Raw genomic sequence first — 23,563 nt, forward strand, 5'->3', positions numbered from 1 at the left:
GAGGAAAAAGGGGCAAAAGAGAATGAGAATATGTTCAGCCTGAGTAAACATCAGAAATATCCAACCACATAAAAGTGCAGGCATTATTTAGGAAACATAACAAGATGTGACAAATAGCTGAAGAGAAATTGCCAATTTCCCTGTTTAATCAAACCCCTTCCTAGTAGGAGCTAGTCATGCACATGCTAGCATCAAATATACCTGAAATCAGTGCCTTTATAGAGGCAAGCACTCTATTCAATGAGCAGACCCTGAATTTCTTTATATAATTTCAAGTATGCTCTACATCAATTCCAATTTCTAAGGCACCTTCTTCCATTCCTGTCCTGCTTTCTCTCTTGATCTTGCTCATCTCCATTTGATTCTGTGTCATATTTACTTCTGAAGCTGCCCTCTGCCAGTTGAATCCTTTAGAGAGCTGGCTTCCCCTTCCGCACATGGGGCTGGAACAAGAATGAGCAGTGCATACTGTCGGGTTTATCGTTACTGCCATCCTATCTCTCCACCCTTTCCCATTTTTGTAGCTTTCCTTCCATTTGGTTTAGTAGAGGCAGCATGGCATTGAAATGAAGCTTTAGGCTCCAATCCATCTATTAACTGCAAGATGTTCATCTGAAAATTTAGGTTCCTTATCAGTTTGTGGGGGTCATCATATTTGCTTTATTTCATAAGGCTATATTGAAAATGAAATCAAACAATCAAGGTAAAGGCTTTTTGTATGCTGTGTAAGCATAACCTACATGTCAGGGCTGGGGCGAGATGAAGAAAGTGAGTTGCCTGAGTGCAAAGTTCAAGGAGGTGCTTGCTCTCCGGATCGTGCCAGTGCAGGGTATGGAGGCTGCCTTCAATTTTTCACCCTTAACTGTTGTCATCTGCAACTCTGCTGTAACCAAAGGATTCAAATCTTAGCCAATGACTGGCATTAAATAGATAAAATACTCTTCTTTCTCTCAGGGGAGATGTACTGACGAGAGACTTCAGTCTTGAGATTAAAGAAAAAGAAAGGTTCTAGCTGGTAGAAAATCCCTTCAAAAATTTGCAAAGAATACATGGAAACCTACCCTACCCATGAATAAGTCCTGCCCTTGGTTTGAGGAACATTGAACTAAGTATCATGGTGGAGGAAGCTTACATAACTGGAAAGCATTTCCATCTAATGAGCTCTTTCTCAGAACAGTTTCCCCACTTGGGCCCTCAAAATGAGTTTTCAAAGAATTTTACTATATTTAATTCAGAACCCACATTAAAAACAAACAAACAAAACAAAACCCCTCCAAACCCACACACAATTAGAGCAGGGAAGTTCTGACTTACCCTCAAAACTTATGCTTCACAAGCAGATTTAAGGAAAATTTCTCTCTGTCTCAACATAACATTAAGGCAAAGATTACTACACAGTGACAAAGCTAAATCATCTCAGGAGGATAGAGTTCCTCGCTCACTAATCATTATCATCCACCAAGAACTAGTATGCTGTTAATACTTGTAAAGCTCTCTGGACTGGAAATTCATTACTAGCAAAAGTACGAGTCCATCTTTATTCTATGTAATTAATCTAATTTGACTTCCAGTCACTGCTTAGCAGAAATGGACCCTGACTTCCTTCTCCGTGAAGAATAGGATCTTTACTTGGGGGAACAGCGGATCTGTGAGCAGGAATGTGTTATAATTACATCTGTATTTTAAGAATATTTATCTGAAGGTATGTTTCTGTACTATTAGATGTTCCTCATTATGTTATACTCAGCCATTCTTTTAACAGAGGTTAAAGCTCACCCAGAATTACATTTGAGCTCTTTACCAAGGCTGTGACACTGCATAGGATCTGGCCCTTCCCTGCTTTTCCACCTCAAATTGTGCCACTGTTGTTTGCACACTAAGCTCTGAGCACATTCACCTCTAACTTTTTTTTTTTTGCAGGGAGGGAAGTAATTAGGTTTATTCACTTATTTATTTATTTATTTAAGTGGTGTTACTGGGGATTGAACCCAGGACCTCATGCATGCTAGGCAAGCACTCTACCACTAAGCTATACCCTCCCCCAACAATTACCTCCAGAAGTTCCTAGAAAACACATGGTCTGCTCTTTCCCGGCTCAGGAACTTTGTGCTTTTCTCCCAACCTCTATCTAACTGGCTTCTTCTTAGCTGATAACCCCTCCAAGGAAATTTCCCCACCTACTCAATCTAAAGCAACACATACCATTTTCTACATAGCAACTAACAAAACTATTTATTATTTACTTGTTCATTTGTCAGTCTCTGCCGCTGTAAAGTGAAGGCATGGATGATACAGTCACGGTCCTTCAGGGTATCCCCAGAGCTTGGCAAGGTGACCAATGTGCACAAGAAGCTCAAAAATATTTGTTGAATGAATAAATTGAATGAAGCAGAACTAATGTTGTCAGACAACTGGAAAGATGTTCCATTGCTTAGCGATACACCTAAACAAGTTGTTCAGCATCTAATTATGGTGCTTTGTACTGAGGTCACAGTGGGACATACTGGCTCAAGTAGGTAGAATATCCTACGAATTTGGCATTCCTTATTTAGGTTAGTAGATGTCTAATCTCTAGGTGGAACTTCCTCTTTGCACACTTGCTCCTTCTTCCCTGTGTCACCCACCTCCAACACTTTCTGACCATTATTTCTCATGCGAGGCTTGGTAATTTTCCTCATGATTGAGAAATGGACAGCTCTGGATGGCCATGGATTGAGTTGCCCAAGACTTGGTGGTAAGTCATGACCTGCTGAAGGAGAGGGAGTTTTCTGAAGTGGAAGGGGCCTTTGGAGGGCATCCAGCAGTTTTTGAAACTGTTCCAGCAATCCAACTGGTAGGCGCAGTACCTTCCCTGGCAATCTGGTTTCCTGATTTACGAAGTATGGGGCTGTTTATCATGCTTTTGATGGAAAATAAATGACTTAATTCCACTGTACGATGAAGTTCATATTGGAAATATTTGAATAGGTTTTTCAGGCCACAGTTCTACAATTGGCTATGAAATTTTACAGTCTTGTTGCAAGGATATAAAAGTTTACGACTGGAGCCTCTACTTCAGGCTACAAATGGAAGAATTATAAAAGCTGAGGCCACAGCCGTGACACATTCCTTCTTGGCTTTGGAACCAAAAATACAATGAAGTAAAGAGTCAATGTATAGAAATAGGTAGGTTTGATTGAAGACTACTTATAAAATCGAGTTTCACCTGGAAGATGAATTAAATAATACTAATTAACACATCCCATGATTTCTAGAGTGAAATGCAATCAGAACTGTAAGACACTTCATTCCTAAGCCAAGTTCATGTGGAAGGAGATTATTTGGCTTATAATTATTTTTATTGTGCCGGTGGACACAATGAGACAACAACAAAACAGTGGTCTTTTGGATGTTTGCAGGGAAGATCTTCTTTTGTTTATCATGTTGAACTTCATCCTTAAACATTATTTACCATAGCTCCATAACATAATAAAACTCATTCTTCCCAATTCACAGTTAGAAAATAACCCAAAGGACATATTTAAATAAATTGTCCAGGGTGATACAGAAGGTCAGCATCCATGGCTCTGAATGGATGCTAAAAGTTTTATATTTTCTAGAGCTGTTACCATTAAAGTAGCTCCTCATGTGCCTAATTATCATCTATCTGACATCTCTGAACACAGACAGTAACTGGCAACCAAGTCAAAATGGTCTCTGAATAACTAAAACAGGTGATGGGAAGTCCATACACAGAATCTCATACATTTTGCTAGAAGACCACCTCACATCTACTATCTTGCCCACAAGCCTATGTACTTTTATTTTCCACTGAATTTTAATAAGCTTAGTTAGTTGGTTTACCATTACTAATAAAGCAGATTTACCAGTAAGAAACAACAACACTGCAGGGAGGGAAAGGCATAGTGTTCTCATGTGATTCAGCACAAATTATACAAATGAGAATTGTCTCAGCCTCATAAGGATGACATGACTTAACTGTAAAGCATTTCGAATAGTCTTTGGCATAGAGCAGCATTATGGGGAGCAACCTGTTGCTGCGTGGAGTTGAAGTCCTTCATACAGAGAATACATGTAATATATAGCTGATAAAATAATAAATGGATGAAAATTTGGTCATTCTTTATTTGCTCACTTTCAGTAAATAAAATAGGGAAGAATATTAAATATGAGCCTAAGAGGATAAAAAAAACTGGACTGAGAAACTCTTTTTGCCATTTAGAATGAGAGGTGGGTTAACCCTACATGGATAGAACATTAGAGAATTTAATAATAAATCCAAAACAAGATATAAGGGCAAGACTGAAGGAAAATCCAAATTAAAGTTTTATATGCCCTTTGGCCCCATATGTGCTTATAAATAATATCTTCAGGGAATCCTACAGGGAAATTTAAAGAAAAAACTTAGATCAGAATCTTCTCCCTCCCCCTCTTTTGCTGTCTTCCTTTTCCCCTCCTCCCTTCTTTCCTCCTCCTCCTCTTCTTTTTCTTCTTTTCTTTCTTTTCCTTCTCTTTCTTTTTTTTAATACTAGGCAATATGGTACACTGATCCAGTCCTTAGCAAAAATGTGAAGTAGATGTTTAGATGTTTTCTTCTTTAACTCTCAGGCTCCTTTTCTTTATTTCTTTTGCTTTACCAGTGTTGTACCTCCCCCCACCCCATGTGGCCCCTCTCCTTGTGCACTTGTACACCAGCCTTGGCAACCCAGGGATCTTTGGGTTGACCTTCAAACATCCTAGTGGTATTGTTCTTTCCAAGTCATATTCCAAATTATGGAATGGAAGGTGTTACTCTCTTTTAAGGGAATTCCAGGCACCAGAATTGCCAGAAGACCGGTTGGGAAGGCAATCCGGGGATGAGGATAACGTCCTGGAACATGTCTGGAGGCAACGTACTGAGTGGGTAGAAAATGTGGGCTTTGGAGTCAGGTCAAGTTGAGTCTAAATTCTGGCTTCTCACAGCTGGCAGTGTGGCTTTGGGTCTTCATTTGTATGAAAGGAATAATAATAAAGCCTGATTCGAAGGGTTGCTTTAAAAATTAAATCTGATTGTGTTTGTAAAATACCCAATAATGCACCCAGGTCACAATCCGGCATGGAAGTTATGAGTTAGAGTTTTGGAGGGAGATAGGCAGAGGACCTGACTTTTGCCCAAGGGGCAATAATTTGACTCTCAGGCTTCTAGAGAACAGGGATAACAATGCTCTTCTCAGGATTGTTACTAAGGCTTAAATGCATGTAAAAACCTTCCTCCAGTTCTTGGAATGAGCTCTAAATAAGTGGTGGCTACTATAATAACAGTGATAATTAGGTTGCTCTACTGTTGTGTGGGCTCAAGAATTGATAGATGTTATCCTGTTGCCATTATTACTATTGCATCATTAGTATTCCTGAACTCATTCGGGAGATGGATGCTCTCATTATCTAAACAAAGTAGAATCCAGACTCTCATCAGTCATTTCACACAGCATTTGTTACGTAAGGAAAACTAAGTCAGTGTTTGAGAGCTCTGTTATATTTTTCCAGGGGAAAGCTAAGGATATGCAACATCATAATAGAGAAATCATTTAACCATTTCTGTCTCCAATTACTACTTAGCAAGGGTCATTGTATGTACCTACCTGATATAACAAGGTGACTGAATCTATTTTTAATGCCATCTCAGGTTGTGGAAAATAGTTTAGAGCACTCCAGGTAAGCCTCTGTTATGAAATAGGATTCCAGTTCAGCTGTGTCTAGTCATGCTGAAGTGCCCTAACTTATGTTCTGATAGAAAAACATTTGGTTGTCTCCTTGTGCATACATGGGGGAGAAGGGAAAAAAAGAAACCAAGGAAAGGATCTGACCTTCTGATACTCGCTTGCTCCGCACTGCGTTTTGGCCAGTGCACAAGTAAAGAACAGCTAGAAACTACAGGCCGGCCCCACTGTTCTTCCTCATGAGCTACAACTCAGCCAAAGCTGGATACGAAATCAGAAAGAGAGTATTACTGCCCTACTGAGGCACACTGCTTTCCGCAGATCATGTTTTCCCAAAGAGCTACACCTGAATGTGACTTGCTTGTATTCCAGTAATCCTTTTTTTCATGATCATGATTGAGATCCTTGGGGAAAAGGTCGGGAATGAGACCATTGTTCCTGGCACGCAGCAAACCCCAGAAACCAGTGCATTCAGAGGGCCAAGGGCCGAAGGAGACTCCTGAGCCACAGGCCAGCAAACTAGCAGGAGATTTTAGATGCCACAAACCATATGCATTCACTCATACTGCGAGGAACTAGGGAAGAGTCGCCCAGTGGGTCTATTCTACTGTCCCAAGGACAAAAGAAAACGAAACTGCTAACCAGATGATACGTGAGGGTTGCAAACTGCCGAGCATAGCAAGAACACCGTCTCTTCCAGGACAACGTGTGCTTCGTAATCCCTGCTAAGCAGAACCAGTGGTTTGAATTGTCATCGTTGCTCTGTTCCCATTTCATTTTGCTCAGAGGTAGCCCTTGCTATTGAATGTTGCCTGTGGTGTACTGTTTGTCTCCCTAGTGGACTGGGAGCCTCTGGAGGACAGGACCATATTTCAGTCTCTGTTTATACTTCTCGTGCCTGGCACATTGCAAACACTCAGTAAATGTCTGTTGAACTCTTGACAAACTATGGCTAAAGTTCTAAGCTGACAGCCAGTTTGTTAACCATTATGTGTGACTTTGTGATAGTTAAAAAATTAGAGGTCTTTACTTTCAAATCCACATGCTCTAAGTTTTTCACATAACCCACAAACATTTTCAAGGCACTTATCCTATGCCAACTACTGATGGGGTTAGGCAGATGGAAAAAGTATTTTTCTTTCCTTTACTGAGATTATTGAGTTTGTGTCATAAACCACAGTCTCTATATTCAGAAGCCATCTTAATAAATGTTTTTGGGTTTACACAATAGCTCTGTCATTTGAAACATAAAAATCAGTTGAACATCACAGCAATTAATATTGACTAAACAACTCCAAACTTCAGCTAAGCAATGTTTCAATCGTATGGAGACAATCTGAATTTCAGCACCATCAAGAAACAATAGAAATACCTAATTCAAGATTTAAGAATGCATGTTAACTTTCACAGTGCAGTTTGGAAATTATGAAAGTATGCTTTCCCGTTGTCATTAACGGGCTTTTTGGGAGTCAAACTATTGTTCTAGTGTGTGGTGAGGAAAAAGACTCCAATGACTTCAGTGCCTTTGATCTTTTGAGTTTCTGAAGTTGTGGGATTTTGTATGCTACACTGATAATCTGGGAAAGTGCGCAATCACTATAAAAGGAAATTTTCTACCACTCCAAGAATAATCGTTTATAGCAAAACCACCCGAGAGAAACATGTGGGTACATAGCACCCTGAGGAAGACCGAAGATATTTTTACAACTGAGGATTGTTTTCTTCCCTTTGTATGAATCCATATGGTGCCGATTCAGACATCAGTCATGAGCAGTGCTGTCTTACTCAACCCCGAGAATAGAGTTCATATTTTGCTTCCAAATTTGGATAAAAGGAACTTTTTATTAGGAGTTAGCTGTTTTATCTTCCACAGCCCAATGACTCCAGGTCAATGGCATGTAAACGCAACTGGAGTAGGATGGCAAACATAAATGAAGTAGTCGTGGAACATGGATTTTCAGCCGTGGATACATGCTGCTTGATCGACGCCCTGCACTTGCTGCTTCCTCTCCTGGATTCAGACGCCTGTGTGACTCTGCGAGGGATCATACTTCCTGCACAGTGAACAGTCCACCTGGTGCTGATCCTCATCATCATCTCGGGGCACCAGGGGTGAAGAACTGCTGCATCTCATTCACTCATCCATTCATTCTACAGAGAATGGTGAGGGAGATGCCCACTGTTGGCTGAGGAGTCTGTCCCAAGAAAGAGATGGACTTTAAGACCTCTCTTTGTCTTGAGCGTGTAGAGCCTCAGTGTTAGGTCACAGCATCAAGGCCCAGCTCCATATCTGATGTGTGACTTCTCTCAACTGAATTCTGTCCAGCTCCTCCCCCAACCCCAGCACAAACTTCCTCTGGGTCTGATGAAGCCTGAGATCTCTTTCTCAGAATAATGTTCCTAAGCTCAGAAATGTATAACACTACTTATTGTATATTTTATATTACATAATATATATTTTTAAACCAAAAGTGCGATATAGATCTATATGGTCTTCTTTTTAACATACTAATAATAAGATCTAGAAGTAGGTGTAATAACTACCATAATTTTGAAGTAATGTTACATATAAGTGATATTCTGAGACATCTGTATGAACTGTAATGTGATGTGAAAATACCTCTGATTTCTATTGGTGACAAAGCTACTAGTTTGCTAATACTACTGTGGTTTGTTGTTCGTATTTGTAACGAAAGGGAAAGTGAAATTTCAGTTACAGGGTGGTTGAAATAAAGATGCACGTTTTTCCCATCCAAACTGACAAATTTTCCCAATTCACAGACTCCTCCAAGGTAAAGAAGTCCCATTAGAGATTTTTTAAAAATCTGCAACCACATAGAGCAAGCCAGTCCTCTTGAATTCTCCTGCTTCTCCTAAATTGTCTTTCAATCCACAAAATGACTTGTTTCTAGAATCTTCAGTAACCTTATCACTTTTCTAGCATAAGCTAGAATTCCTAATGAACCTAGGAAATTAGCAAGGTTTCCAGTTTATTACAACCAGCCCATGTAAGCCCAGAGGAATGAAGAATAAACTTGCAGGAACACCTTGGCATCCTCTAATAATAAAATTTTCTTTAATTTTGGGATTAAAAAATCTGACAAGATGGTTCACTTTGTATTTTAAAGTCAAAGCAGTTTTTTTTTAAAAAGAGAATTAATTGAATTTTTTTAACAACAGTTTGATTTCCTTACTGAGAGGACCATTTTAAATAGGGAAGTGTAACACAAGGGATTAGTAACATAAGGGGAAAAAAACACCACCTTTTTCCAGGTCAAGTGACTCAGTTTGTCATTTGTTCAGCAGATGCTAGGTGTGTGTCTTTAGAGCTTTTTGAAGACTGTGCCTTTCAGCAGATAAGCCGGAGTCTCTGATCCTTGCTCCAAATTGGATGCAGCTGGATCTCAATAGAGAGACAACTAATTAAATACCAATTTTGCGCTAGGAAATAAAATGATAAGGAAGAAATGTCCTCTGTCCTTGAGAGGACTTAAAATTTAGTGAATGATAATTACATATTACAAAAAAATTTATGCAAGGAAGACTAAAACCATGCTATACTGGACGGGGAGAAATACCTGAAATGTTGTAAAGAAAAGATTCGAGCTATTTTAATGACTAGACTTACATTATCAAACGGCTTTATTAACAAGGCAAAAATAATACCATACATTTTCAGAGCATCTGCAGACACCATTATAATTACCTGTTCTGGGCTCTTCACTATTCTTCCTAAAAACAGTGGCGCATGGCACCTTCCACATAGTACCTTTTCAATACATACTTACGAATAAGTGAATGAAAGTACAACATAGGAAGGGAAATGTGGAGGAGGGGGATTTGAAACACAGCTCTGCAACTTACTTGGCTGTATGACTTTTTGAAAGCTTTTAATCTCTCTAAGCCTTAGTTATCTCTTCTGTGAAATGGGGATCATAACAATAATATTAGGATTTTTGTAAAGATTAGATGATTCCTATAAAATGTTTAGCAAACAGTCATCTTTCAAGAAATGTCAGCTATTGTCACGGAAGGAAGCATGTGAACTGATGTTTAGGACTGGGATGAAATACAATGATCCACGTCCACTGTATCGCTATGAAGAGTGAACGTGATAGACTGTAGACTTTCTCTAAGGCCACACTGTAAGTGTGAAAAATAGGAAGAGGTACGAATCCGAGTCTCCTGTGTTTCTTAGGTTAATGAGTTTTAATATCATCAGATAACCCTCTGACCTAGAGGTCAAAAGAGTCAATACCATTTGACCTTCTAAAACAAATCAATGCTTCTTGTCTGCTTCCTTCAAAGTTTACATTCTCTGAGTTCACAGAAGTGAGATATCTTAAGTATTTTTTCCATACTGTTTGTCAAGTTGCAGTCTTGGGTATATGTGTCTGAAGCTACACATTTCTATATTGCTCCAAATATTTCATAAGGAGTAATGAGGGGTGGTCTCTGTAGGCTAGAGGACATGGCGTGAGACAAGAGCACATCCTCAGCAGGGGGGTTAAAATTGCCACAGACCTATTTTTCCCTCAGGTAGTAAGCTTGAGGGTGAATATTTTTCATCTGTTTATAGTCTATCAAATGGGATTTTTCTACAGGTATGAACCTAAATCAAGCAATAACCAATCTAGATTATTTTTATGTACCTAATTTCAATCATTTAGTTATAAGCTAATGCTATAGACAGATGTTTGCTGTTTTTGTTTTTGTAAAAGCAAAGTATTTTGCAAAGAAGTATTAATTCTTTTATGGGAGTTAAATGCAACCATGTATCTGAAAATATAAAGGATCGTGCTAGTGAAAACAACCATAATATCTTCTTCTTATTATTATTCAAAGAAAAAGCTCAATAGGGATCTGTTGAATGCATACTTGTATGAATAGTTATGCTCTAGGCTATCAAATATTACGGATCTCTTAATTAATAAAAGTGGTAGAAGATAAACTCCCAGGGTTGTGGGAAAGATTAAATTAGATAATATCCACAGTATGTCTATTATAATCTGGCACCTGTTAAACATTCAACAGATGTCAGATGAGTCTATTTGTAAGTGATTAATAAAAGAAAATTAAAGATCACTTGAAAATGTGATGATGTGATGAAATGAGATTCTTAACAAAAGCCAGTTGGAAGGGAAATCTCATGACAGAGCTGATGGATTTTTAAGCACAATATCACACATCTATCAACTTTCCCCAAATGCTGCTACTCTAATTCGAAAATATAATGCCTTATCCAGGGTTCATGCTATAAGTGCATAAAAGCGGAGCAAGGCGGCTTATTTTCCATAGATGAGATGAACTTCTTCACAGCCTTTCGAGTCACAGTTATAGAGCCAGATTGGATAACGTTTTTGATGCAGACGATGCAAGTCAACTTAGCATTTCACATGAGGCAGTCAAGTGTCCCCTGATCAATGTGTCCTCTTCCCACCCCCCTACTGTTTAAATAAATTGTAGGAGAGGAGCTGCTCTTGGAACTGCTATTAATCCATAACATCAAAGTCCTGTTTGGGAATATTTGTGTTCTTACTGTTATATCCTTCAAAAACTCTTCTTCAAGAGAATTTCCCCATATGTTACAGATTTCCTTTGTTTCTAATTCCCTTGCATTCCTAATTCAGAAATATTTCCTTAATGCAACATACTCTTAAATTTGTCTTCTTATGAGGGTTATTGTGTCTCCCCAAATATTACGATCTTATATACTCGGCTTTACCTCTCAATTAGGTTTGTGCCTTCACAGAGGTTTCCCCTTCAGCCAGGAGATTTCTTTATTGGAAAATAAGTGAGAAAAGGGAGATGGAACCCAGAGTTTCTCTGACTGAAAGGATTTGGAAAGTGCTACACTAAAAAGTGAAAAACAGCCGTGGAGAGTCTTGGTCCTAGACTTTGGGTGATAAATCTTACCATTCCTCATACCCACCCCTCCCTTAGCCTCTAGGATTTATCTCTCCCTTTCTTATCGGCCATTATCATACTGTTACAGCATTGTGTTTGGCTCCATAGTGACCCTGGATGAATCTTCCACTCTCATCCAAATTTTCCTAGCCTTGGGGCATTACGTAGTTCCAGACAGTAAATGGAAGGGCAGCAGAGGCTGATCTGGCTGAGAATGGGGGAGACATACAATGACCTCCCTTTCCTCTCAGACACCAAGGAATCTTCACTTTGTACTAGAAAAAAAAACACAAAACCTTTCTTCTATGATTTGAGGACACGACACCTCTTAGCAGAGTAAGTTGTACTGCAGAGAAGTAGTGATCAGAGGTTCCAAGGCTTCACTTACGCACACAAGGTCCTGAGCCCTTGGTGGGCAGCCCCTTGGCCTCCCCGGATCCACTCTTTCAGCAGCCTCAGGGTCAGTCTTTCTTGACACAGCTGTCATAGCTTCCCGCTCTCCAGTGTGCCTGCTCCCAGCCCAGTGTCCCTTCTGCCTTCTCCTATTCTCAGGTGTAACCTCAGCTTTTTATCCCGAATGCGTTTGCTCTGGGCATTTCAGACATTGTGTTTTAAAAGTTCTTCTTTGAGCTTTCTTGTAGGGCCCTCATGTTTAGTATGAGTTGTGTGGCAATTGAATCAAAGGTGGCAAGGAGACAAGGGTGTTTCTGAAGCTAAAACTGCCAATTGGCTGAATTAGGATGAACATGCAGAAATGCTCACTGCCAGTCGCAGGTGATCCACTCTAAGAGTGATCATTATTTCTCTCTTGGGGGTACATTAATAGTTTGTACCTAGAATATGACTGATCTACGAAGGTAACAATAGTGCAAAGAAACAACGTATCAGTCATGAGTTTAAAAAAGGTTGGACTAAATTTTTGACCGTCTCTGAGCTTCTAAGAAGTAGATGATTAATGCTTCTTTTTTTTTTTTTTTAGCACATGTCTTAGTCTCCAGATACCACTAGGAGAAGCTATTCCAGCTTTTCCTGTTTTGAAACCAAATTTGCTTGGTTTCTGGAGGTACTATTGATTGTCAGTGTGCAAAATGTACCTTTGTGGTCCTGAACTTGCATTTGAGACATGTTTTAAATGAAAGCTGGTTCTATTGATAAAACAGCTCATTAACTTCTCCCATAGAACAAACACAAGAAACCTTATTCTTTTTTGTTCTTTCTTTTCCCTGTATTCTGCCTCCCTTTATCCCACCCATCTCCTGACAGAGTAAAGATAAAGACTGCTTAAATAGGCTGCTTCAAATCTAAGAGTCAAGCTCATTAAAAGGGAAAGTGAGTTCTCTGCTAAATATGGTACTTTTCTTATTTTGCCAGGAAGCACCAATTCTGTAGATAAAAACAGAAATAAACCATTCTGAATGCTTTAGTCCCTTATTAAGACTCTAGAGTCTTTTTTCCAAAAGGAGGAGGATGCATAAAAGTTAGGGGGACATTTTTTAGCCATTTGGAGATTGGAGTCCCCCCTGATGGGGAGGCAGCATCACTTTTCAGTTTGCATGCTGCCCCCTTCTGGTCTGTATATACAGGAGGGTTAATAGTACATCAGATGTCTTTATTTCCATCCCACCACACTTGTGTGTGAGATACCTGCGTAGGCATGAGAATTTGCTTAAAAATTCTCAGGGAATCTCACCAAAAGTTTATACTTGAAGCTAATTAGAGGAAATAAACTCATTTGGCTCTCGGATTTATATTTAAGAATATCAGTCTTTATACTGTCTCATATCCTTGTTGCTTCAACCGCCTTAGCTCCCACATGGCTCTGAGACTCCTCTCTACAAATAAGTGCTCCACCATACCACAGGCTGTGGGAAGTATTCCAGAGTGGTGTGCATTTATGTGAATAGTTTGAGGACCATATTTTAGCCTATTGTTTGATCAGAATTAATTCTACACATTATTAGCTCAGGGTGCCCAACTTACAGTGAAAAAAAAAAAAAGAAAAAGAACTCTTTGTCTGGTTTTGCTATCAGGATGATGGTGGCTGTGGTAGGAAGAGAAGTAGCTAAGCAAACAGGAAAGTAGATGGCACCAGAGGCCTGATTTATAATTACATACTTTCCCTTTCAAAACAATTTGTCTTATTTGCTGGAGCTTCATGTGATTTGTTTCAAGCCCAATACTCAGCACATTTTCCCCAGTTGAAATGCTCTGTTACTTTTCCCCTAAATCCTTAAAGGACTCTGATACTGAGGAAATGCCTGCAACCTGGGGTGATTGTAGCAACCCTGGAATACAAACGTGGCTGGTCTAATTTGTTGTGTGTGTGTTCCTGTTCCTCTGAAGTCTCCTAGTGTCTGTCCTTGACCCAGGCTGGCCAGTCCTCTGCACATCAATGAGTACTCAGCACCCAGACTCAAGAGTCTAATTCCATTCCTTTGCCTGAGGAGGAAGATGCCTAAGGAAGAGGTGTTTAAAGAGATTTGAATGCATGTACCTCATTTAATATTACCAGATTTGTAACTTGAAGGTGTCTAAAATTCAGGCTGTACTAAGCTGCATAGGGAATGAATTTTTGAATACCTCTGTCAATGAAGAGTGATAGCATAAAACAATGAGCAACCAAAGCATTGTTTAAAACATCTCTTAATCCATACAAAGTATACATATTCACATTCACGCAGTTGCTACCAAAATGCCCACCCTGCTTTAGAGTTTAAATAGTAAGAGGGAAGTGGGTCTCAATTTATTTCAGATGTTCTGTTCATGGAAGAGTGACAAATATTCATAGTAATTCAAAACTACTACCCTTTTAACTACTGATAGAATTTAGTTGGGTCTATTAATTTATATTTATTTGAATAGGTAAATTCAGTTTCCTTCATGATGTAAAAAAAGAAAAATTTTATCTATAAAATCAAAAAAATTGTTCTCTCCTAAATATGATATGCACTTGCCATGTCTATTCTTTGATATGATTTCAAAAATACTCTGTTAATTCATTAAAATCCAGCAGTGGCAAGAATAGGCAAAAAATAGTTTTCATGACTCCATGATATAGCTAAGCATACACTTCCCTAAATGACAAAGGAACATGTTTATCTGATTTTTTTTACAGGTCAGTGTAAATTCTCCATTGTAATATTTAAGACAACTACCTTTTTTTTTTAATACTTCCTATTTTTCTTGGTCAGGCACATGTCTTGGGGTAAGGACTGCCCTGATAACCAGGCATGAGTGAGGAATTGATTGTGAAGAATCAGTGGGTGGTTTGGATATGATCTACTAAGAATCCACTGGGAAGAGTGTTATTGAGACTTCAGAAAACATTGGGGTTTTGTTTTGTTTTGTTTTTTGCAATTGCTCTTCCACCTGCTATATATATTCTCTTACTGAACTAAAGTTCCAATCTGTGTATGTCTACTACTGCAGGAAAAGCTCTCTTTACAAGGGTTCAGAGAAGTTGAACTCCAGTACTTGGGGAATCACCCAAAACAAGACTAACCTTCTAAATGAGACTTTATTCAGTCCCCTCTGGCTTTTCCAGGGAAAGATTGAACCCATTAAGCAATGCTAATTTAATCACAAGTAATCAAGAGGGGAAGAAGTTATATAACCATCTTCAAAATTCAAAATCAAACATGGTCAAGTCCCAAGAAATAGTTTTTTTTTGTTTGTTTGTTTGTTTGTTTGTTTGTTTTTTACAAAATTCATGCTTCAGAATAAAAGGAGAAAGAGAAAGAAATAGCCAGAAGTCCACCAATTTTAGGATCAAATAAAATCACACCAAAAATTGACATTTCCCTTACAAGTGTCATATTTATGGCACAGTTCTAATTCATGACATTTCAAAGTAGCAAGACATGAGGTCCTGGAATTCATCCTGTCTGCGGGTGCACAATATAAATAAATGCACTTTCAACTGTAAAAATAAATCAGGTACACAAGGATGGTGTTTGACAACCACATTCTCTCTTTCTCTCCTTCAACCACAGCATAATGATGCAATGATATTTCACTCATGAGCTTAGTCCATCTTGGCCACATGCTTTAAAATCAAAACCATTCCCAAGTCCACTGTGGTTCCTATTCCTGTGGGGAGGATATTAACCTGATCTGGGTAGGTGGGAAAAGTTCAAAGACTGCTTTCCAACAATCAGACAATGTTTGACTTGCTATAGGTCATAACTATAATGGAAATCACCACGAGGTATATAAATCGGCTGCACGGCAACACACAGATGTTGATTTGTTTTTTTAAAGGGATCATGTTCAAGTTTGAAGGTCCTTGCTTTACATCCGTGGATAATTCAATAGGTGCATACAACTTGTGGCCCCAGACACATGCCCACAGCTTTAATTATCTAGGGTGAGTCAGGCGCGACATTTCACTCAGCGCTTTCTCTTGCGGGCAACAGGATAAACCACGTCAATTACTGTGAGGCGCCTGGTGAAGGTGGAAATCAGAGAGAGCGTCTGAGGCAGCCTGGGCGTGACAAGCGCATACCTGCTTTGACGCGATGGCGCGGTCCTGGGGTCCCTGTCCGCCTCCAAGCTGTGTGGTCCCAGCACGGCGAAAGCTGAGTCACCGCCGACGTGTCGGGGCTGCAGGCGCCCAGGGAACCGAGCGCAGGCAGGAGCGCACGGAGAAGGGGTGCAGCAGGCAGCGCGCGCGGGGCGCTCAGGGCGGAGCGCAGGGCAGGCAGAGGCGCGCGGAGCCCTAGCTCCGTGCTCCGCGCTGTCCCCGCGCTTTGCGAGTGCTATCCACTCTGAGCCCCGAGCAAACCGCGCCAGCCGCCCCCCTGCATGGTCCCGCTCCGCACTTGTTTCCCATCTAATCCACAAACGCTGCCACACACACTGTTTCCCTTTCCCTCCTTCCAGTCTGTGGATTTACTGCCTTGTGGTCAGCTGTAACGTTTTTCTTAGCAGATTTCCAGTCCAAACCTCCCTGTTTATGTAGAGAAATTCTCCATCCCGTAAACCCACAAAACCCACTCATTCCCTTCAGATCTTCTTCCTCCTTTTGTTGACGGGTTTGCAATGTGAAGAATGTACAAAGCCTGTGTGAGATTAGTCCTCATTCACACACACATCATCATCATCATCCCAGGCTCCTTTTGTTTTGAATAACTGAGGCTCAGTGAAATTAAAAGCAAGCTGAGCCTACTAACCTAAGTGAGAAATCAACTAATAAAACCTTGAATGAATTCAGTACAAAACATTCAATGCTTGAGTTTGTTTTCTGTTCCAAATAGCTCTTTGGTCGTCATCCTTACTTTTGTTTATTGAATGCAGAGGGTTTTTTTGTTTTTTGTTTTTTTTAACGCAAATCAGACTCTTCGGCATCCAGAGAACTTGGAAAAAGGACGCCAGAGGATACTCTGCTGCGTGGGCTCGCTGTGTCAAACCAGAGGGCTCCAGAGCTGCCTGCATTCTTCCTCTTGGAATATTTTTTTGGTCTCTCCACTGATAGGCTCAAGACTGAGACTCTGTGTGCTTCACAAGCCAAAGAAGACTAGTCAGACTCTGCTGATAAAATTTCCTGGATTACATTTTTCATTGACTGTATATGTCAATAGAGATAAACCTTTACCCTCCTCAGCAGAGAAAGAGCCCAAGAAAATGTTGAGATTTTTTACAAACTTGGCTGGGGAAATTAAGAACAAAATAAAGTTACACTGTGTTTTATAAAATAGGCCCTACCTTCGCCTTTTACCCCAAATTCATTTTCACTGGTGCCTATGGAAATTTTAATGACAGTTATTCTTGACAAGAAGCCATTGCTTCTGAAATCACTGAGCTCTATTTTGATATTTGACTTGAAATTTTTTCCCGATGTTGTCCCCTTTTATACTATTTGGTGTTTGGTGTTCTGATTCCAGCCTAACTCATAACACATTTTGTTGCAAAATCACAGGAAACAATAATTAGTTCTTGAAATGTATTATTTCCAAACAGACTACCTTCTTATTTGGGCACATTCCAGGAAGACTTCTTCTGAGAATAGGTCAACATAAAATAGCTGAAATTGACAAAAGAAATATAAAACAAAACCACATTTGGCCATTGGTTTCTGCCAACCACATCCAACTTCAAATGGTGTATCCTTATTGCTTTAATAACTCCAGTCCATTCCCTATCTTTAGGTAAGCTGTTAAAAAAACAAAAACAAAAACACAAAAGACACTGTCATAAACCTTTGAATGTGTAGAGTGCATTTCCTCTAATGGTCTTATCAATCTTAGAAACAAAGGAGTCATAGGTAACACTTTTCAGATTTTCCAGTGGAAAAATAGAGTCAGAGAAGGATGAAGTGACCTGCGTTAGGTTATGATGGTAGACAGTGAACAGAGATGGGAGATTGGATGACTGATTTCCTTATCTTTTTGAGATTATTTCTCTATACAAACTATTAACTAAAAAGTAAATGAAATGTTCCAGCCCGCCTTTGCACAACAGAGCTAACAATTCATGAAATCATCTGACCAAACTGATAAACAGTTATTTTACATATGATCTGGGACAGATCATGATTTGTTCAGATAAGTTGCCAATAATTTGTACTCTCATAGAATTTCCTTGTAAGAAAAAAGAAAATAGTCTGATAAAAACAAGCAGGTTGTTATAGTTTCTGTTATTTTAGGGGCTCAGTATAGCTCTTTATGTCACTGGAAAGACAGTGTAAATAAAATCATGGATAACACAAAGTTAAGACAAATCTTAAACATCGTTTTAGGTGATAATACAAGCCTTCTTTTCCTCAGATAAAGAGCAAAACCAGATGATGAAGGAGACACCTCATGCACCCAATCAGTTGTATAATTAGGAGAAAACAGATCATTCATATTTACTTATCCTACATTCATTCTTTTTATCATTTTGCTACATTAAAAAGATTTTTTTGAAGACATTCCTCAAATGCTGCAGTTCAGTTAGCCCTTTATAAATGGCTAGACTGTGGTAATAAGAAAAACTGCATCTCAGCATGGATAATAGTGGCCTGCTCTGCAGAAAAATCCCATTTTATTCTCCACGCATTCAGTCACATCAGGATTATCCTTTTAGTTCAGTGTGGCACTTTTTACAGAAGACAGTCACAAATTGGTGTATATTCAGAGGAGTTGATAAGGCATGATTCTGCATATTTTCTTACTTGAATCTTTGAACAACTTTATAAGGGATATAGGGTAAGTGTTGTTAGCCTAATTTTTTAGATAGAGTTTGTATAGTAAAGTAACATAATTTAGTTATGGTTATTGGCACTAAAGGATGGGACAATTCTGAAATGAATTCCAAGTCCAGTGCTCTTCTGGAGAGAAATTAAAGGAGGGGGACAAAATTCAGGATAGAGAAGGACTTCTCATCATTAGAGCATTCAAGCAATTTCAAGCATTCAAAGATTTCCTGGCAAATTGATAATTTCCAAGTCATTGAAGTGGTCAGGAAAAGGGCTCACAATCATCTAAAGAGATTATGAAAGCATTATTAAAAAGGTCAGACTAGATGATCCAGGTTTTATTTATTATTTCATTGAATGAGCTTCATGAAACATTATTAAGTTTTTTAAAAGATTATGATTAGCTCTAAATATATTTCTGGACTAAAGGTGATAATATATGATCTTTTTCACATATCTCAATAAGTTCTCTGATGAATATGTATATTTGTAATAAGAAAAAGCTTCAAAATAATATAGAAGAAAAGTAAAAGAAGTTACAATTTTTCCTCTATTATTCATAGATACAAGGTTCGTACATAACTAGTATACTGAAGACTGATTCCACTTCTGGTGCTATAAGCCTCACATTCTTTTTTTTTTTTTTTTGGAGGGGAAGCTACTTTTTAAAAAATACTAATTTATTTTTAATAGAGGTGCTGGGGTTTGAACCTAGGACCTTGTGTATGCTAGGCAAGCACTCTACCACTGTGCTATACCCTCCCACAAGCCTCACATTCTTGATCTTTTCTATCTTGCTTTTTATTCCTTTTCCACCTTAGGTTGGATGCCATTCTAACACTGATATTTTTCTCTTTGTTATCTCTACATTCATCTTAATAGCTTTCTTTTACCTTCTCAATTTATTGATAAATCCGTAAATGTTTGTTTAATCTCTTTTATAGCTATAATCATTTTCCTTAGAGTATCATAGCAGGTTAAACTTAAAACTCCTTAAGTGATTTTGATACATGATAACTTAAAATTCTTCAATCTAATATATATTTTTCTGTATTTATTTTAAAGAAAGCCAGATATTCTGTTTATTAATGCTGTATACTTATATCAAAACCTCCAAATGAAATATGCATTTATGATTCATTGATATATTTGAATCTATACACTTACTGTCCACAAATGTCTGCTGTTCACATGTATGTAATAGTATTTTTCTCTCTTATGTCACCATATTTCTGTCCCAAATGCATAAGAATGATTTGTAAGAGTTTTATAGCAAAAAATATAGCCCTTTGCTGTGTTGCATGAGAATGCCATCTGTCATGTTTCTATCACCCCAGCGGAACAGAGAACGGAACACATGAAGGAACTTGGGAAATTAATAGGAAAAAGAATGATCACATATTCAACTCAAGCCGTATATTTTCCCTTAAGACCCAGGTGGCTGTGGATTTTTTTTTTATTAATTCATGCTTATTAGATGTTAGCAAGGCTTCCACATTGTACTTTTAGTCCTGAGATGTGGATAGGAAGAGGTGAAGATGGCAGACTCATAGTGAAGGGAAGATGGAACCACCTTTAACCTAAATGTGCTTATGACATAGGCTAGGCAGCAAATATAGGAGATGACTAAAATAAGATTTAATAGTGACAAATATAATGAGGTAATGGCCTGGACAGTCCCATCATGATACCTGCCACTCACACAGATAAAACAGCAGACCTAGGTAGTTCCTTTGATGGCTATCAGTGCATCCTTCTCGTGTGCTCCCGCCATGGCTACAGATCCCAAACTAGCTGGGCTCAAAGGCCAGTCTGCCACCATGCAGAGATAATGGTGGTTGACTGTCAGTCAAATTTCCTCTTTTAAGGATCTTAAGCTAGGGCTATCTATCTATCTACCTACCGTTGGAAGTGGATACAATAGTATAAGCTTAATGAGTCATAAAATCAGAGAAATCCCTCATCAAGTCTCAGGTAGCTATAAACATAGCCATCTCTAGTATTATGGGTACTGTATTTAGCTTCTATGTTTGTGGTATTTAGGCAGATGGAGAAAATGAATAAAGCTAGCATTTACATGCATTTTTTTCAAAGCATCACATGCATTTTTTTAAACAATCAGAGAAATCCCTCATCAGGTCTCAGGTAGCTATAAACATAGCCATCTCTGTCCTGTTCCTTAGTGATTAAGTGATACGTTCTGATGGTGTACTCATTCTGAACAGGTGATCTCTGCCAAGCACGGATTAAGTCAGCATTATATCACTTCTTTTATCATTGTCTTCTGTGAGGCAGTAGACTTTGGAGGCTAAGAAAATAGATTTGATTTGATTCCTGGCTCTGTCTGTCCCTTATCGGGTTTGCAACTTGGTGCAGTTTACCTAACCTTCCGAACCCTATTTTCCTTATCTATAGAGAGGTGATAGTAGCAGCATCTTGCCTTGAAGGTTATTGTGAGGGGGAAGTAACTAATGCAGGTAACACCAGTTACACGGAGTGTAGGACATAATATGTACTCAATAAATAGTATCTAGTATTATGATAAGTCTTGGGGGAGGATGAGAATGAACATGGGGAAAATAGCTGAGAAATAATTTTTTGGCCACACAAAGCAACTGGAGTCTGAGTCTTAAGTTTCCAACTTTATATGTCACACATAAAATTCTTTCCCAGATGCCTCATCCCTCTTTCATAGCTTATTCTTATTAGAATGTGTTTGATATTTATTTCCCATTTTGCCATTTGTTTTTTGTTATTATGAAACAATTCTGGCATATAAAAAGTGTAGAGAATAATACAGCGAATAAGCGTGTGCCCACAACCCACATGACACCACACAATACAAAGCACAGTTAAAGCCTATTTGAAGTTTCTATACACAGTCCCTTAAACCTCTCTCTCTCTCTCATTCTCAAGGCCTTCAATCTAAAATCCTACCATCCTTATTCTACCTTAAAATAAAAATTCTAGTTGGAGCCCACCGTTTGGGCAAAACTTCCCCCAAATGATAGTTCCATCTGATAGTTAGCAAAGGAAGAAGGTGATGCATAAAGGAAAGAAACGTTTACAGCTGGGCTCCAGACTCTGAAAACGGTTTTACTACTTAGGATTGTTAGATTTATTAGCTTTGAGAAAAAATGCTGCCACCATGTTTTTCTCATCCGTTATTTTCAGACCATTGGTTTTCAAACTGCATACCCTGATCATTAGTGCATCATGAAATCAATTCTGTAGGTTGTGAGTAACATGATTAAAAATAATGAAATAAGACAAAACAAAAGAAGAGTAACTTTTTTTTAACACCAAAAATTGCAATATTATTAAATGAATATACCTGCACATTTGGAATCAAGAACTTTTGGCATAGCAACGCAAAGAAAAAAAATGATTAAGTGTTTTTTTTATTTGTTAGATTGCCAGATAAAATATAGAATGCCCAATTAAACTTGAATTCCAGATAAATAATAAAAACTTTTTTTGGTATAATATGCCCCAAATATTGCATGAGAGACAGAAAATGATTTGTTGTTTTCTTGAAATTCAAATTTAACTGGGTATACTGTACTTTTCTTTCTTTCTTTCTTTCTTTTTTGCTAAATCTGATACCTTGAAATTATAGGTAGAATTCTAAAACTGGCTCACTAAAACTCCTCATCTTAATCTCTGGAACCTGTGACTATGATGAATTTTCACTTCTATGACTGTGTTATGTTATATACAGTTAACCTTAAGATAGAAAGGTTTTCCAGTGGGCATAACATAAGCAAATAAACCTTCAAAGGCAGAGAACTCTGGGTGATAGCAGAGGAGGAAAACAAAAAAGAGGCCAATCAGAGAGATTTCAAGTGTGAGAACTCAATACTCCATGGCTGATTTTGAAGATGGAAGAGGCCACGTGAGAAAGAATGTGAGCAGCTTCAAAGAACTAAGGATGGCCCTTAGTTGACAGTCAGCAAGGAAATAGGGACTTCAGCATGAAAATTGCAAGGATCTGAATTCTGCCAAAATCTGAATAAGCTTTATAGTAGATTCTTTCCTAGAGCCTCCAGATAAGAAAACCAGCCCAGCCAACACCTTGACTTTGGCCCTGTGATACTCAGCACACAGTACCAAGTCGAATCTATCTGGACTTTGAAACTACAGCTAGTATTATGGGTACTGTATTTAGCTTCTATGTTTGTGGTATTTATGCAGATGGAGAAAATGAATAGAGCTAGCATTTACATGCATTTTTTTCAAAGCATCACATGCATTTTTTTAAACTTGATTTTCACTAAGAGACAGCATGGGTCTTATTGCAAATTTTTAGAGCTATTCATTGATATTCAGACAAATAAAGTGACTTGCTTAGGGCTCCCTGTTTTGGAACTGCAAATGGAACAAATTTTTATTTTTTTAAACAACAAATGTTGAAATAAAATAACTGAAATGAGGCATGAACGTTTGTGAGAACCTGGAAGATTCCTTTGCTCTTTACTTTTTTATTCCACCCTTTATTTCCCAGATATTGAAACCATCCTTTCGGAGAGTGTTTTTCTTGTTTGGTATCATGAAAGAGTTTTTAAAAGAAGTGAGATTTCAACAGGGGATTGAAAACGAAAGAGAGAGTTTGAAGGCATAAAGCTGCAGAGATTTAGCGGATTACGGGTCCATGTACAAGATACCAGGAGAACATTTTCAAAATTATTGTCACGTTACTTATAGAGATAATCATAGGCTTGAAGGTCCATTCTCCTGAGATGGGCATGATCACCAGCATCAGGTTCATTAACTCCTTTCA

General features: G+C 38.5%; 1 protein-coding gene across 2 annotated transcripts in view; it reads right to left on the reverse strand.

Moving 5' to 3' along the window:
• The window catches only part of GREM2 (gremlin 2, DAN family BMP antagonist), a 90,945-nt gene that overhangs the window by 35,220 nt on the left and 32,162 nt on the right, over positions 1 to 23,563 (reverse strand). The window contains exon 1 of one of the 2 annotated variants that reach the window (XM_006198879.4): positions 16,111 to 16,440. The exons of the other annotated variant lie outside the window; for it this stretch is intronic. The gene's annotated coding sequence lies outside the window, so the exon portion shown is untranslated. Of the gene's footprint in view, positions 1 to 16,110; positions 16,441 to 23,563 lie in introns of those variants that run through there. 2 annotated transcript variants of the gene reach the window in all.

Source organism: Vicugna pacos, chromosome 23 (genome assembly GCF_048564905.1).
Source record: "Vicugna pacos chromosome 23, VicPac4, whole genome shotgun sequence".
Classification (NCBI taxonomy): domain Eukaryota; kingdom Metazoa; phylum Chordata; class Mammalia; order Artiodactyla; family Camelidae; genus Vicugna; species Vicugna pacos.